Source organism: Notothenia rossii (assembly GCF_949606895.1).
Source record: "Notothenia rossii genome assembly, chromosome: 8".
Lineage (NCBI taxonomy): Eukaryota > Metazoa > Chordata > Actinopteri > Perciformes > Nototheniidae > Notothenia > Notothenia rossii.
Window position 1 is genome coordinate 11,237,387 of NC_136906.1, and position 12,209 is coordinate 11,249,595.

A 12,209-nucleotide genomic window follows, 5' to 3' on the forward strand; every position below is an offset into this window, starting at 1 on the left:
TTAAAGGTTGTATCTTCCTGGTCGAATGCACTTATTGTAAGTCGCTTTGGATAAAAGCGTCAGCTAAATGCAATGTAATGTAATGTAATAAATGATTACATCTTATTTAGGTTTGGATAAAAGGAACTGACAAATAACTTGAAATTCAACCTTATAATTTAAGGATATAAGCATTCAATCATAGTATGCAAAAAATAAATCTATATCTTATTTATTCAGGGGATGTGCTGTGTTTCTGTTTGAGGAGGAGGAGTCAATGCAAACTCGGACCTCTTCCATCTCTACATATGTGTTGCAGAGTGAAGGACAGACACTAAATCACTGACATACACACTGTAGACTGGACAGAGACAACTGGCTTTCACAATGATCAGACCTGATTATCTGGTGGCTTTTCTCATCCTGTCAATTTACTCTGCAGGTAAGAACAAAACCTGTTTTTCTGACAGAGCTCCTGGTACAAAGACAATATGGCTGCTTTACAGAAACTAATGAGCTGTTTACATGTCTGTAGGTACTGAGGGTCAAACACTGACTGAGTCTGAACCAGGGGTTAAAAAGCCTGGAGAGTCCCACTGACTGACCTGCACATATTCAGGGTTTGGTGGTAGTTATGATACTGCTTGGATCAGACAAGCTGCTGGAAAAGGACTGGAGTGGATCGCTTATATCAGCAGTGGCAGTAGCAGCATCTAATACTCTGAGTGAGTGAAAGGCCGGTTCACCATCTCCAGAGACAACAACAGACAGCAGGTGTATCTGCAGATGAGCAGTCTGACGGCTGTAGACTCTGCTGTTTATTACTGTGCTCGAGACACACAGTGATACAGGAAGCCACAGAGCTGTACAAAAACCAGTGTGATTTTCAGTGGCATTAACCAATAGACAGTGCTCGTCATTTTCCACCTTAAATCAGGATATCTTATATACACAAGATGCGAATACTTCCCCACACAATGCTTCTGTCACAAAACGTCTTTAGTGTTAAAAAAAATAAGAATTCAGGGTCAAAGGTTACCGCAAAAGGGCGACACTGGTGGAAGTCCCCAGTGAAGCTATGCAAAAACCTTGAAGATTTCGTTTTTAACAATGTCTAACGGGGTACAGCAGAACATTTAAAATATCATGGCAGTAAGAGCCAGGAGGAATTATGTCACTAATTCCACTAAGAAAAGAAAAACTCCAAATGTAGATTATTTTGTGTTTTTTACTTCCTACTTGTGTTTGAAATCGACTTCGGTGAGATTGTTAATGTCCAAATGTGTTTTTATTCCTCTGTGTTATAAGAAAACATAAATATGATGATTGTATTTGAAATATTAATATCAATACCATTATTTTGAGACTGTATAGCTAGTGGGTATTTTTTTATAATACCGTAGGCTCCTCTTCTATAGCAGAATGGGATCCTCTAAAAGACATTTCCTATTAAATAATTATTCAATAACATATGAAAAAGACAACTTTATCAGTGTCATAATTGGATTAGGAGAATAATTAATATTTTAATCAGACTTCATGGTGATGTTATTTTGATAAAACTATAGAAAAGTTTGTTTTTAGAATATAAATTGTGTTGCTCAACCTTTTCGATGTGATTAAAACCACACCTGAACATTTCCTCATGTTTTGGATAATTTACATGAACTCAAGTCAGCTGATTTCCAATCATCAGTAGCCTATGTAAATGATCTGTGTGTGTTGCTTCATAAACCAGCAAAGTGCGTGCGTGTGTGTGTGCGTGCGTGCGTGCGTACGTGCGTGCGTGCGTGCGCGCGTGTGTGTGTGTGTGTGTGTGTGTGTGTGTTTGTGCCACAAAGCAATGCGATCCTATACACTTCTGGGTTTTCTCACAAATTAAAAAAGCACTTGGATGTATCCACATCAGATTTCTATTTGTTTCCCATTAATCACCAGATCGTCCCTCATTATTTCTTATTATTTTATTTTAAATAACATATGTCATATTTATAAATACAAGCCCCAAATTACATTGAATATGAAAAGAGAAACAAGCTGAATAACAATATTTGAACAGACACAGAGCTTGGCTGGGTGACTAGATTATTAGAAAGGTGAAATGTGAGAGGAGAATAAAGCACATTTCCTAAACACTACTTTATATTGGGCTCTCGTCTTTCAATCAGAAGGTTGTGGGTTCGATCCCAGTCAACATGTCGATGTGTCCTTGGGCAAGGTACTTAACCCTGAGTTGCTCCCGATGGCATGGCCAACGGTGTGTGAGTGTGTATGAATGTTAGTTCCTAGAGTAAGGTGCACTGCTCTGTGTGAATGGGTGAATAACATGTAGTATGTAAAGTGCTTTGAGGGGTCGTAAAGACTGGATAAAGCGCTATATAAGTACAGTTGCCATTTACTATCAGAACTAAACTGCAGATTATTTATATTATAGTAAATGTGCTTCCATTAAGCTCAAACTGACATATGCAAAACATAACATTTATTACAACATGAATTATGTAATATATATATATTATATATATATATATATATATATATAGATATATATATATATATATCTATATATAATTCGTTTAGATAAATATGTCACATGTCGAAGCTAAGATAATCATTTGTGTCTTATTAGAATAAATGTGATTATGTAACTGCAATACAATTATTCTACACAACTTAAAACTAGTTAAGAGAAAGGTCTAAACTGCTGAGATGGAGAGTTGATATTTTGTACAAACCCTGTGAGGAGGAGTCAATGCAAAACTCAGATATCTCCCACTCTACTTATGTGACTGCAGAGAGGAGGACAGAAGACAGGGGACACACAGTTTAACATGATGGACTATAGGACAGGACTGCTGCTGCTCACTGTCTGCTGGGCAGGTCAACATCTTTACTGATCTTTATCTAACACAGCTTCTAATTGTTTCAACAGTTTATTTCACCAGATGTGTTTTTATCCTCTTGACAGGTGTTGATGGTCAGACTCTGACAGAATCTGATTCAGTGACTAAAAGGCCTGGAGAATCTCACAGATTGACCTGTACAGCCTCTGGATTCACATTCAGTAGCTACTGGATGGCCTGGGTCAGACAGGCTCCTGGGAAAGGACTGGAGTGGGTTGCTATTATGCACCCTACTAGCAGTAGCCACATCTACTACTCTGAGTCAGTGAAAGGCCGGTTCACCATCTCCAGAGACAACACCAGACAGCAGGTGTATCTGCAGATGAGCAGTCTGACGGCTGTAGACTCTGCTGTTTATTACTGTGCTCGAGACACACAGTGACTGAAGCTGGTTGAGCAGCTGTACAAAAACCTACAGACCTCATCCTTGATGTGTTGATACAAAGAGAATTATACTTTGACTAAATATTGTTGTTGTTATAGTTTTATGAAAAGGGAAACAAGAGTTGCTACTGAGCCAAGTTATAAAACACATTAATAAATACAAATGTCTTAAAAAATGTTATTTCCTCATAGAACAGCCAAGGAAAGAATAATCATCTTCTAAATGTATGTTTCATGTATGGGCAAAACGAAAAACTAAATGTAGACATTTCTGTCACATTACTCACATTCAGTTGGAAGTGCAGCAGCCTCAAGTGTTAATCTCAAGTCTAAAATAAATTCATGATACACAGAAGGAAGAATGGCTGTTTGTTCTTGTGATTGTGCAGTGTGGTGTAAGCTGGATAAATAAATCATTCTGCAATAAGACAAACTTTCCCTTTCTGGGAGAAAATCTATGTCTTCCTGAGTGACATGTTGCTGCAGTAATCCCCCTCACTGAGGTGACCTATCATTTTCAAATGAAAGTATGAGACTGACAGTGCAGCTTGTTTTGTATACATTAAATCACCCACCACACTGTTAGTCTGTCAGAAATGCAAATACCAACAAGTAAAAAAGACTAAACAACATCTTATCTTTGGGTCTGTTATGGAGCTTCTCTCATATTTCAGCACTCCTCCTTCTCTCACAAATTAAGTATTTATGTATCAACACTGTGACCCCCCCAAAAAATGCAAATCCCAACACACTGATGGATAATCCCCACCCATTCTGCGAGCACAATATATATCCTTCATACAGCCTCTGTTGTTGCAGACTCTGACAAGTTCCCACCATGACATTGGTACAAAGCGTGGTCCTCCTGGCTCTGGTTTCAGGTGAGTGAAGTCGGTGTCCAGCAGAGGAGGAGAAGACCTGCTGGTTCCCCATCATCTAAACTCTGCGTCTCTTTCAGCGGCTCAGGGCCAGTCCCTCACCTCCTCAGAGCCGGTGGTCAGCAGAGCAGGAGAACCAGTCTCTCTGTCCTGTAAGGTGGAAGGACTTCCTCTGGCTTGGCTGCACTGGATCAGGCAGAAACCAGGGAAAGGACTGGAGTGGATCGGACGCATTGATAGTGGAACTGGAACCATATTTGCCCAAAGACTGCAAGGCCAGTTTTCCATCACCAAAGACACTTCCAAAAATGTTGTGTACTTAGAGGTGAAGAGTCTGACACAAGAAGACTCTGCAGTTTATTACTGTGCACGAGAGACACGGTGACACACTCGACTACCACGCTGTACACAAACTGAACAACACTGATCCCTGTATGAAAACCTGAAGCATGTCAGGGCTGTGAAAACACAATTCCCATTGGATGATCGCCAGCTGATAATGACATGTATTTCATTTAGAAAAACATGTGTGTTATTGCGTTGAGAGTCATGACTCACAGCAATACCTGCATTTTTGAAAGGATAACCCTGTACAACGTACATTAGAATCCAGTGAACACTTTGGTTTAATTACAGAATTATTTTTACTGAAATAACAGCTACTCATTTTGAGAGTTTTAGGAAATGTTTTTACAATAAATTAAATAATGGCAACACAATCATAGCTAAATCAACTATGGTGACTTTTATACATCCTTAGAGACTTTTTCTGCAGCCGAAGGACACTGTTGGGTTTTACTGTGTAACTGTAAGAAGTGCAAGGATACGAACCACCAACAAAAGCCAACAAATACTCAATAACCAAATTACTCAACCACTCGTTTTATGGGACCATGGCTAATTTTTTGGCATGGATAAAATACTTCAAAACAATAAGGGAACATGACGCTGAGTTTATTGTTGGTTGTCAAATACAAGGATAAGTGAATATAATTTGTTTTAAAAGACACATATGGATAAGTGCATACAGACAAATAATTGAGTCAATTAGATCAAACTACAAGTCCCTGGAAAAGCCCCTCCCTCCCCATGCTATCCTGATGCAAATTTCCGGTGTGTGCAGAGTACTTCTGTCTGACTGCTCTGTACTTTGTGTGGAGCATCAGAGGTCACATCTCCAGTCTCAGGATGATCAACACTCTCTCTCTTCTGCTGGTTGCTCTCTCTCTGCCCTGTGAGCTCTCCTGCTTATTGATGTTTTATCTTTTATCAGACAACTTCCACTGATGGTCAGTCAGTGATTCAGCCCTGTTTTGGTGTGTTAGTGATCATTTCTCTTTTGTATCTCATCAGGTTGTACAGGTCAGAGTATGGAGTCTATTCCTTCCTCTTCAGTAGTGAAGAGGCCTGGGGAGACTCTCAGTCTCTCCTGCAGGGGATCTGGCTTCACATTTAGTTGCTGTGTTATGATCTGGGTCAGACAACCTGCTGGAAAACCTCTGGAATTGATAGGGAGAGGCTACTCTGATTCCAGTAAGAACAAATATGCCAGCAGTGTGGAGGGACGTGTAGAAATCAGTAGAGATGATAGCAACAGCATGGTGCATCTGAGGCTGTCCAACTTAAAGCCAGAGGACTCTGCTGTGTATTACTGCGCTAGAGACACACACTGGTTAAAGGAAGCCCAGAGGCTTTACAAAAACCTCTAACTCTTTCATTTTCACAAGCACCAACAGGTGGCAGTAGAGGATAAAAAGACAGATGACAATAACAGTGAAAGTCTTGAAGCTTTCCTGCATCAATAATATCCCATTATTCATTTATTTAACAAAAGGTATCAATAATATATATATAAGTATGATGTTTCCAGTATGTGGATGGGCAGCCAATGGTTTGCAGAATGCATGATTACAACTTACTTAAGTTTAAAACACAAGTAACTGATAAATTACTTGAAATTAATCCTTATAATTTAAGGATATATAAGCATTCAATCATAGTATACAAAAAGGATATCTACACTCATTAAAAAAGACCTTGAGCTCAACATCATCAAAACACTGAAGGAAATATTGCCTCAATAAAACTGCTTCCATCAGAAAGCAGCTACCAAAGTTACATCAGACAATACATATACTATTTGTCTGAGATTTGATTAGAAATAAAAAGATCATTTTCATTTATTGTTTTAAAAAAATTAATGTTCTTTCATATGTCCAAACACAAATCCAAAAGGCAACTCTTGACAGGACAATCCGTCCCTCTTTTATAGCCTGTCAGTGTCCCTCTCTATGCAAAGTGAACTTCCTCACAGTCTGCTATAAAGACTTGATATCATGCTGTCAGCTGCAGCAGAAGAAGAGAAGCTCCATCAGGTCACCTTCAACACCAACCATGTTCTCTGTAGCTCTGCTGCTGCTGCTGGCTGCTGGATCCTGTGAGTCTCACTGAGGCAGAGACACTGACAGAACGCTCACACTGACTGCTCACTGTTATTAACCTCGCTCACTATTCAACATGTTTCCCTCCACAGGTGTGAAGTGTGAGCAGTTGATACAGCCAGCCTCTGTGACTGTGCAGCCAGGTCAACGTCTGATCATCACCTGTCAGGTCTCTTATTCTGTTAGCAGCTACTTCACAGCCTGGATCAGACAGCCTGCAGGGAAAGGACTGGAGTGGATAGGGAGCAAATACACTGGAGATTCATTCTACAAAGATTCACTGAAGAGCAAGTTCAGTATCGACTTAGACTCTTCCAGCAACACAGTGACTCTGAACGGACAGAGCATGCAGCCTGGAGACTCTGCTGTGTATTACTGTGCCAGAGACACACTGTGACACACACCATCAGTAGAGCTGAACAAAAACCCCTCAGAGCCTGAACACTTGTAACATGAAGCCACCAGAGGAGGAGCCCTCAGACCAGAAATGATCAAAACACCAGCTCACTGTTACATCATCAGTTTAAAGATTTAGAGGTTATAATCACTGATACATTACAGTATGTATTCCCAGAATAACAAGACATATATACAAATTTCAAATTGTTGAAAATTAAACTTTTCAAGTCGACCTTATGAAATAAAATCAGCTGAATTGGTTTCAGTAGATGAATTGCTCTAAATGTCAGATGTTTATTCCTGAATGTCTAACCCTAAAACTATCAATCAATACAAGCTACGATCAAAAACTTAAATTTCTTTGGATGTCACAATTTCTCATAAAACAAATGCATTAATTGCTGTATCGATCAGCTTTGATAAAAAGTATGGGATTCTGTTTGTCTATTTCAAACCTAGCCTGCTACGTGATTTACACGATCCATGATATGAAACTAAATCATAACATTTGAATACCCTTTTTCAATAAACAGCCGCAGAAATTCAAGTTGCATCGGAAGAAACTCAATTAAATAAGAACAGTAAATGTAACGAAGCAATATAAGGATAACATTGACATCAGGTTAAAATGTTCACAAAATCAACATTTAAAGCGATATTTTCTTAAAATAAATATTAGTGTTACAATAGGACAATGTTCAATCAGAAAGGAGGAGTCAATGCAAAACTCAGATATCTCCCCCTCTACTTATGTGACTGCAGACAGGAGGACAGGACAGAGGACACACAGTTTAACATGATGGACTATAGGACAGGACTGCTGCTGCTCACTGTCTGCTGGACAGGTCAACATCTTTACTGATCTTTATCTAACACAGCTTCTAATTGGTTCACCATTTTATTTCACCAGATGTGTTTTCATCCTCTTTACAGGTGTTGATGGTCAGACTCTGACAGAATCTGATTCAGTGACTAAAAGGCCTGGAGAATCTCACAGATTGACCTGCACAGGCTCTGGAGTTGACTTTGGTAGCTCTTGGATGGCTTGGATCAGACAGGCTCCTGGGAAAGGACTGGAGTGGGTTGCGATTATTGAATATGATAGTGATAGTATCTACTACTCTGAATAAGTGAAAGGCCGGTTCACCATCTCCAGAAACAACAACAGACAGCAGCTGTATCTGCAGATGAGCAGTCTGACGGCTGTAGATTCTGCTGTTTATTACTGTGCTCGACACACAGTGACTGAAGCTGATTGAGCAGCTGTACAAAAACCTACAGACCTCATCCTTATCTTAGAAAGATCCTTAAAATGAATTATATTCTTCAGTTATCTTTTGCTTTGGTTGTATATAATACAATGATGAAATTCAGCCTTGAGAGAGTTCATAAATTACCAGCAATTTAAATAAATTAAAAAACAATCTAGATTAATTGATTACTGCCAAACAAAATAGCCAAGGACAAAACAAAAAAAAGAATCCGCTGAGAACAATATCCAAATAGGAATAAAATAAACACTACATGAACACGTCTCAGCACCATGAATGCATATCATGGAGCAGCTGCTCTCATAAAGACACGAGATGGCAGTCAGTGTTGAGTTCCCCTCTCCTCTTTCAGTAAAATGAAACACTCAGATCTGCTGCTCTCACTGATCTTAACTCACACTCAGACCCTGGACTGAACTACAGGTTTATACTCTCTCCCTTTGAGAGGTTGCTTCATTATAACACACACCAAATATTTTAAGAGCTGGATCAGCAGTCACTGCAGATTCATGAGTTCATTTAGTTCTCCCTCAAACAGATTTCAGTATCTCAGGCATTTCTTCCTGTGTGTCTTGTTTGATAACGAATGGTTTCTATATAAAACAGCTAAACAGTTTAGGCAGATTGTTCATTTTATCAGAATTTAAATATTAATTTAAATATTCTTCATTTTCAGCACTGAGAGGAGGAGCCAATGCAAATATTAATCTTTTCCATCTTTATGTATCTCACTGCAAACTGAAGAGGAGAGCTCAAACCACCGCAGCACACACAACACATTTCCACTATGACTTTAGCTACATGTTTAATGTTTCTGATGCTTTCATGGATTTCTGGTGAGCACATACTCCTGCACTCTTCTTTTTCTTAGCTTTATGTTTGGCTCTGTTGTGATCAAACTGCTTTTCTCTCCAGGTGTTTGCAGTCAGACTCTGACTGAGTCTGAAGCGGTGGTAAAGCTCCCTGGACAGTCCCACAAACTGACCTGTACACAGTAGTCGAGTTGAGGGGGGATGGGGGGGGATGGCATCCCCCTTAGGTATTAAAATGGTCAAAACCATCCCCCTTGTCCCCCTTCCCATCCCCTGTTATTTGATCAATTAATGTGGAAATATTGCCAATGTTTAATTTTCAACATTCTACATTTTATATGTGCACGTCACGTGCCCCTCGTCCACATTATTTTAGCCGCTAAAATACTGTTGACGAGGGGCTCGTGCACATATCACGATCACGAAATTGATGTCAAGTCAGTCAGCGTCAACGATAGCAGCGCAGCCTGTGCAAGCATCATGGCCAGTAAGCGACAAGGACAGCTTGACCTGAGGGACTACTTCGGCTTTAAGAGGACAAAAAGTACCACTGAAGGTAAGTCAAGAATACTTTTGATATGTCACCAAATGTGTAATCTCTGGACAGAGGCGATAACAACAGAGTTATAGTTTGGGAGCTTACGTTTTTTTTCTTGTTAACTAGCCTAACGCCAGGCAGCTAGTACTAGCTGCTATAGTAACCAACGTCAGGTTAGACCTTTCTTATATTCACAAAGTTAATGTCAGATTTGATTTCTTTTTCACATGGAATATCTCGCAGGGTTTCCCACAGCTCTTTACTGCTTAGGCGGCCGCATAAGCAACACACTTAACTAGCCTAGAGATGTTCAGTCGGGGAAAAAAGTTAAATGTAATTTAGGATGAGGCAGAGCAAGCTAGTGTACAAGCAGAGACGACAGGGGCAGAAGAACACAGAGAAGAACAGGTGTCGTTGACGGTTCCTGAAACAGCCGGTGAAGTTCAGTTAAGGATGGTAGATAGTCCAAGTTTGGGATTCTTCAGTATGAAAACTGGTTCCGAAAGAACCCATTTGAATTAAGGTTCCTGGAGGATCTTTAGGCTGATTTTGTGTATCAATTCGATGATCATGTATCCACTAGTGATTTAAGCACTTTATTTGATAAGCTTTCCATTCATTTTAGTGAGATCATATAATATAAATTAAGTGTGAAAATTGCACCTTTAGTCACTGTGAGCGACCAAAATGTATTACTTAAAAAGCTTTAAATGTGATGCATGCCTCCGAATCGTGTGATAGCGGCTTCTGGTGGTTGAATGTCATCGCTCTTATTGTATATGAAAAAAAAACACAACTTGACAGTAGGCCTACTTCACTGTCTGCTCATCCTAACAAAACCATAATGCCGTTGTTTTCTTCATATAGAGGATAATCATGGCGAGGAAGCAGGAAGGAGAGCAGAGGAGCCTAGAGCTGGAGAAGGAACAGGTTTGATAATTCTAAATAGACACTTTTCTTTTTCGAAGAGGGGAAATGTATCTTACCAAGTGGGGTTTTAACATAGATTTTATGTTTTTGTGGTAGAAAAAAGAAGAGAGGAGGAGGCAGAAGCAGGGCGAGATAGTGTCGATGATTCTGACCAAAATAACCAGGGAGATAATGAGCAAGATATCCCTGAATGCTGGACATCTACCAAGTTCAGGGAGAAAAAAAAGTATTATCCATGGCTAATATGTCAAAGCAAAAAACTTGGCTGCCTAACCTGCCAGAAAATGAAAGTGGTTGGGCCAAATACAGGTGGGAGCAGCCAGTTGCATATTGCTGAGGAGTGGTCCAACGTTAAGGTTACAGCCTATGGTACAAACCGAGCAGCACAGCTGCAGTCTCTTCGTAAGAAAATACACAAGCATAAAATGTCAGACTATCACCAAGCAGCTGAGAAAACCATGGAAAAAGCAAAAGAAAAGACATTGGAAACATTGACTTCTGAAATGCAAAGGGATCACTTCTTAACTACTGATAGGGTATTTCGTACAGTTTACAAGATTGTGAAATCTGGAAGGCCTTTCACAGATCTACCGTCCGATATTGATCTGCAAGTCTTGAATGGACTAGACATGGGAAGAACTTTACATTCAGACTATTCCTGTGCAACAATCAGCCAACACATAGCAAATGAAATGCGAAAGAGAGTAGTTGGAAAGGTCCTTCAAAGTGGAACAAAACTTTCTGTTATGATAGATGAAGCTACAACTGACAGTAAAAAATCAGTATTGATCATTTATATTAGAGCGAGCTTAGGGATGAGTGAAGAGCCCCTAACATTCTTCTTGGATCTAGTTGAGCTTTCTGCTACCAATGCAGGTGAAATCTATCAAGCTCTAATGAAAAATCTGTCACATCATGGCTTCTCTGAAGCTATTCTGAGTGAACGCTTTGTTTGCTTTGCATCAGATGGAGCTTCTGTAATGCTTGGAAGTAAAGCAGGTGTTGCAACCAAAATCGTAGAAAAGTTTCCAAACGTAATGGTGTGGCACTGCATGAACCACCGTCTTGAGCTGAGTGTTGGAGATGCTGTTGAAGAAACTGTAGGGATGAATGACTTCCAGTTTTTCTTTGACAAAGTGTACAGTCTCTATCATGCATCGGCCAAAAACCGCCGTGAGCTCACTGAATGTTGTGAGGAACTTGCTTTACAGTGTCTGAACATAGGGAGAATTCTCAGCACTAGATGGGTGGCATCCAGTTACAGGACCATTAAAGCTGTATGGCAGCAGTACCCTGCAATCCACAAGCACTTTTCCAATGCCTCAGTTGATCCTAAAAGAAGTTCAACAGAGAAATGCATGTTCAGTGGTTTAATAGATCGCCTTTCTAATGTCACCTTTGTGCACAATCTTGGAATCATGTATGATGCTTTAGAAGAGTTGTCTGAATTCTCTCTCTCTCTTCAAGACAGAAACATGACGCTCCCCAAGGCTGTAGCAATACTCAGTCGGCAGGTCCGTGTGTTGAAGTCCATGGCAGAGCAGCCTGGACCAGCGGCAGAAGTGGCTCAGACTGCAATCGGTTTGAAGCTATTCAAAGGGGTGCCACTAACAAATAATTTAAGACACAGCAGAGAAATAAACCACCAAAATTGTTTTCATGCTTTGGCTGCTA

The 12,209-nt window shown here is 39.9% G+C and overlaps 1 gene segment (V, D, J or C); it reads left to right on the forward strand.

Moving 5' to 3' along the window:
• The first annotated feature begins 4,104 nt into the window (after nucleotides 1-4,104).
• Nucleotides 4,105-4,529, forward strand: LOC307014371 (immunoglobulin heavy variable 1-24-like). The segment is given in 2 exons: nucleotides 4,105-4,147; nucleotides 4,225-4,529.
• The last annotated feature ends 7,680 nt before the right edge of the window (nucleotides 4,530-12,209 follow it).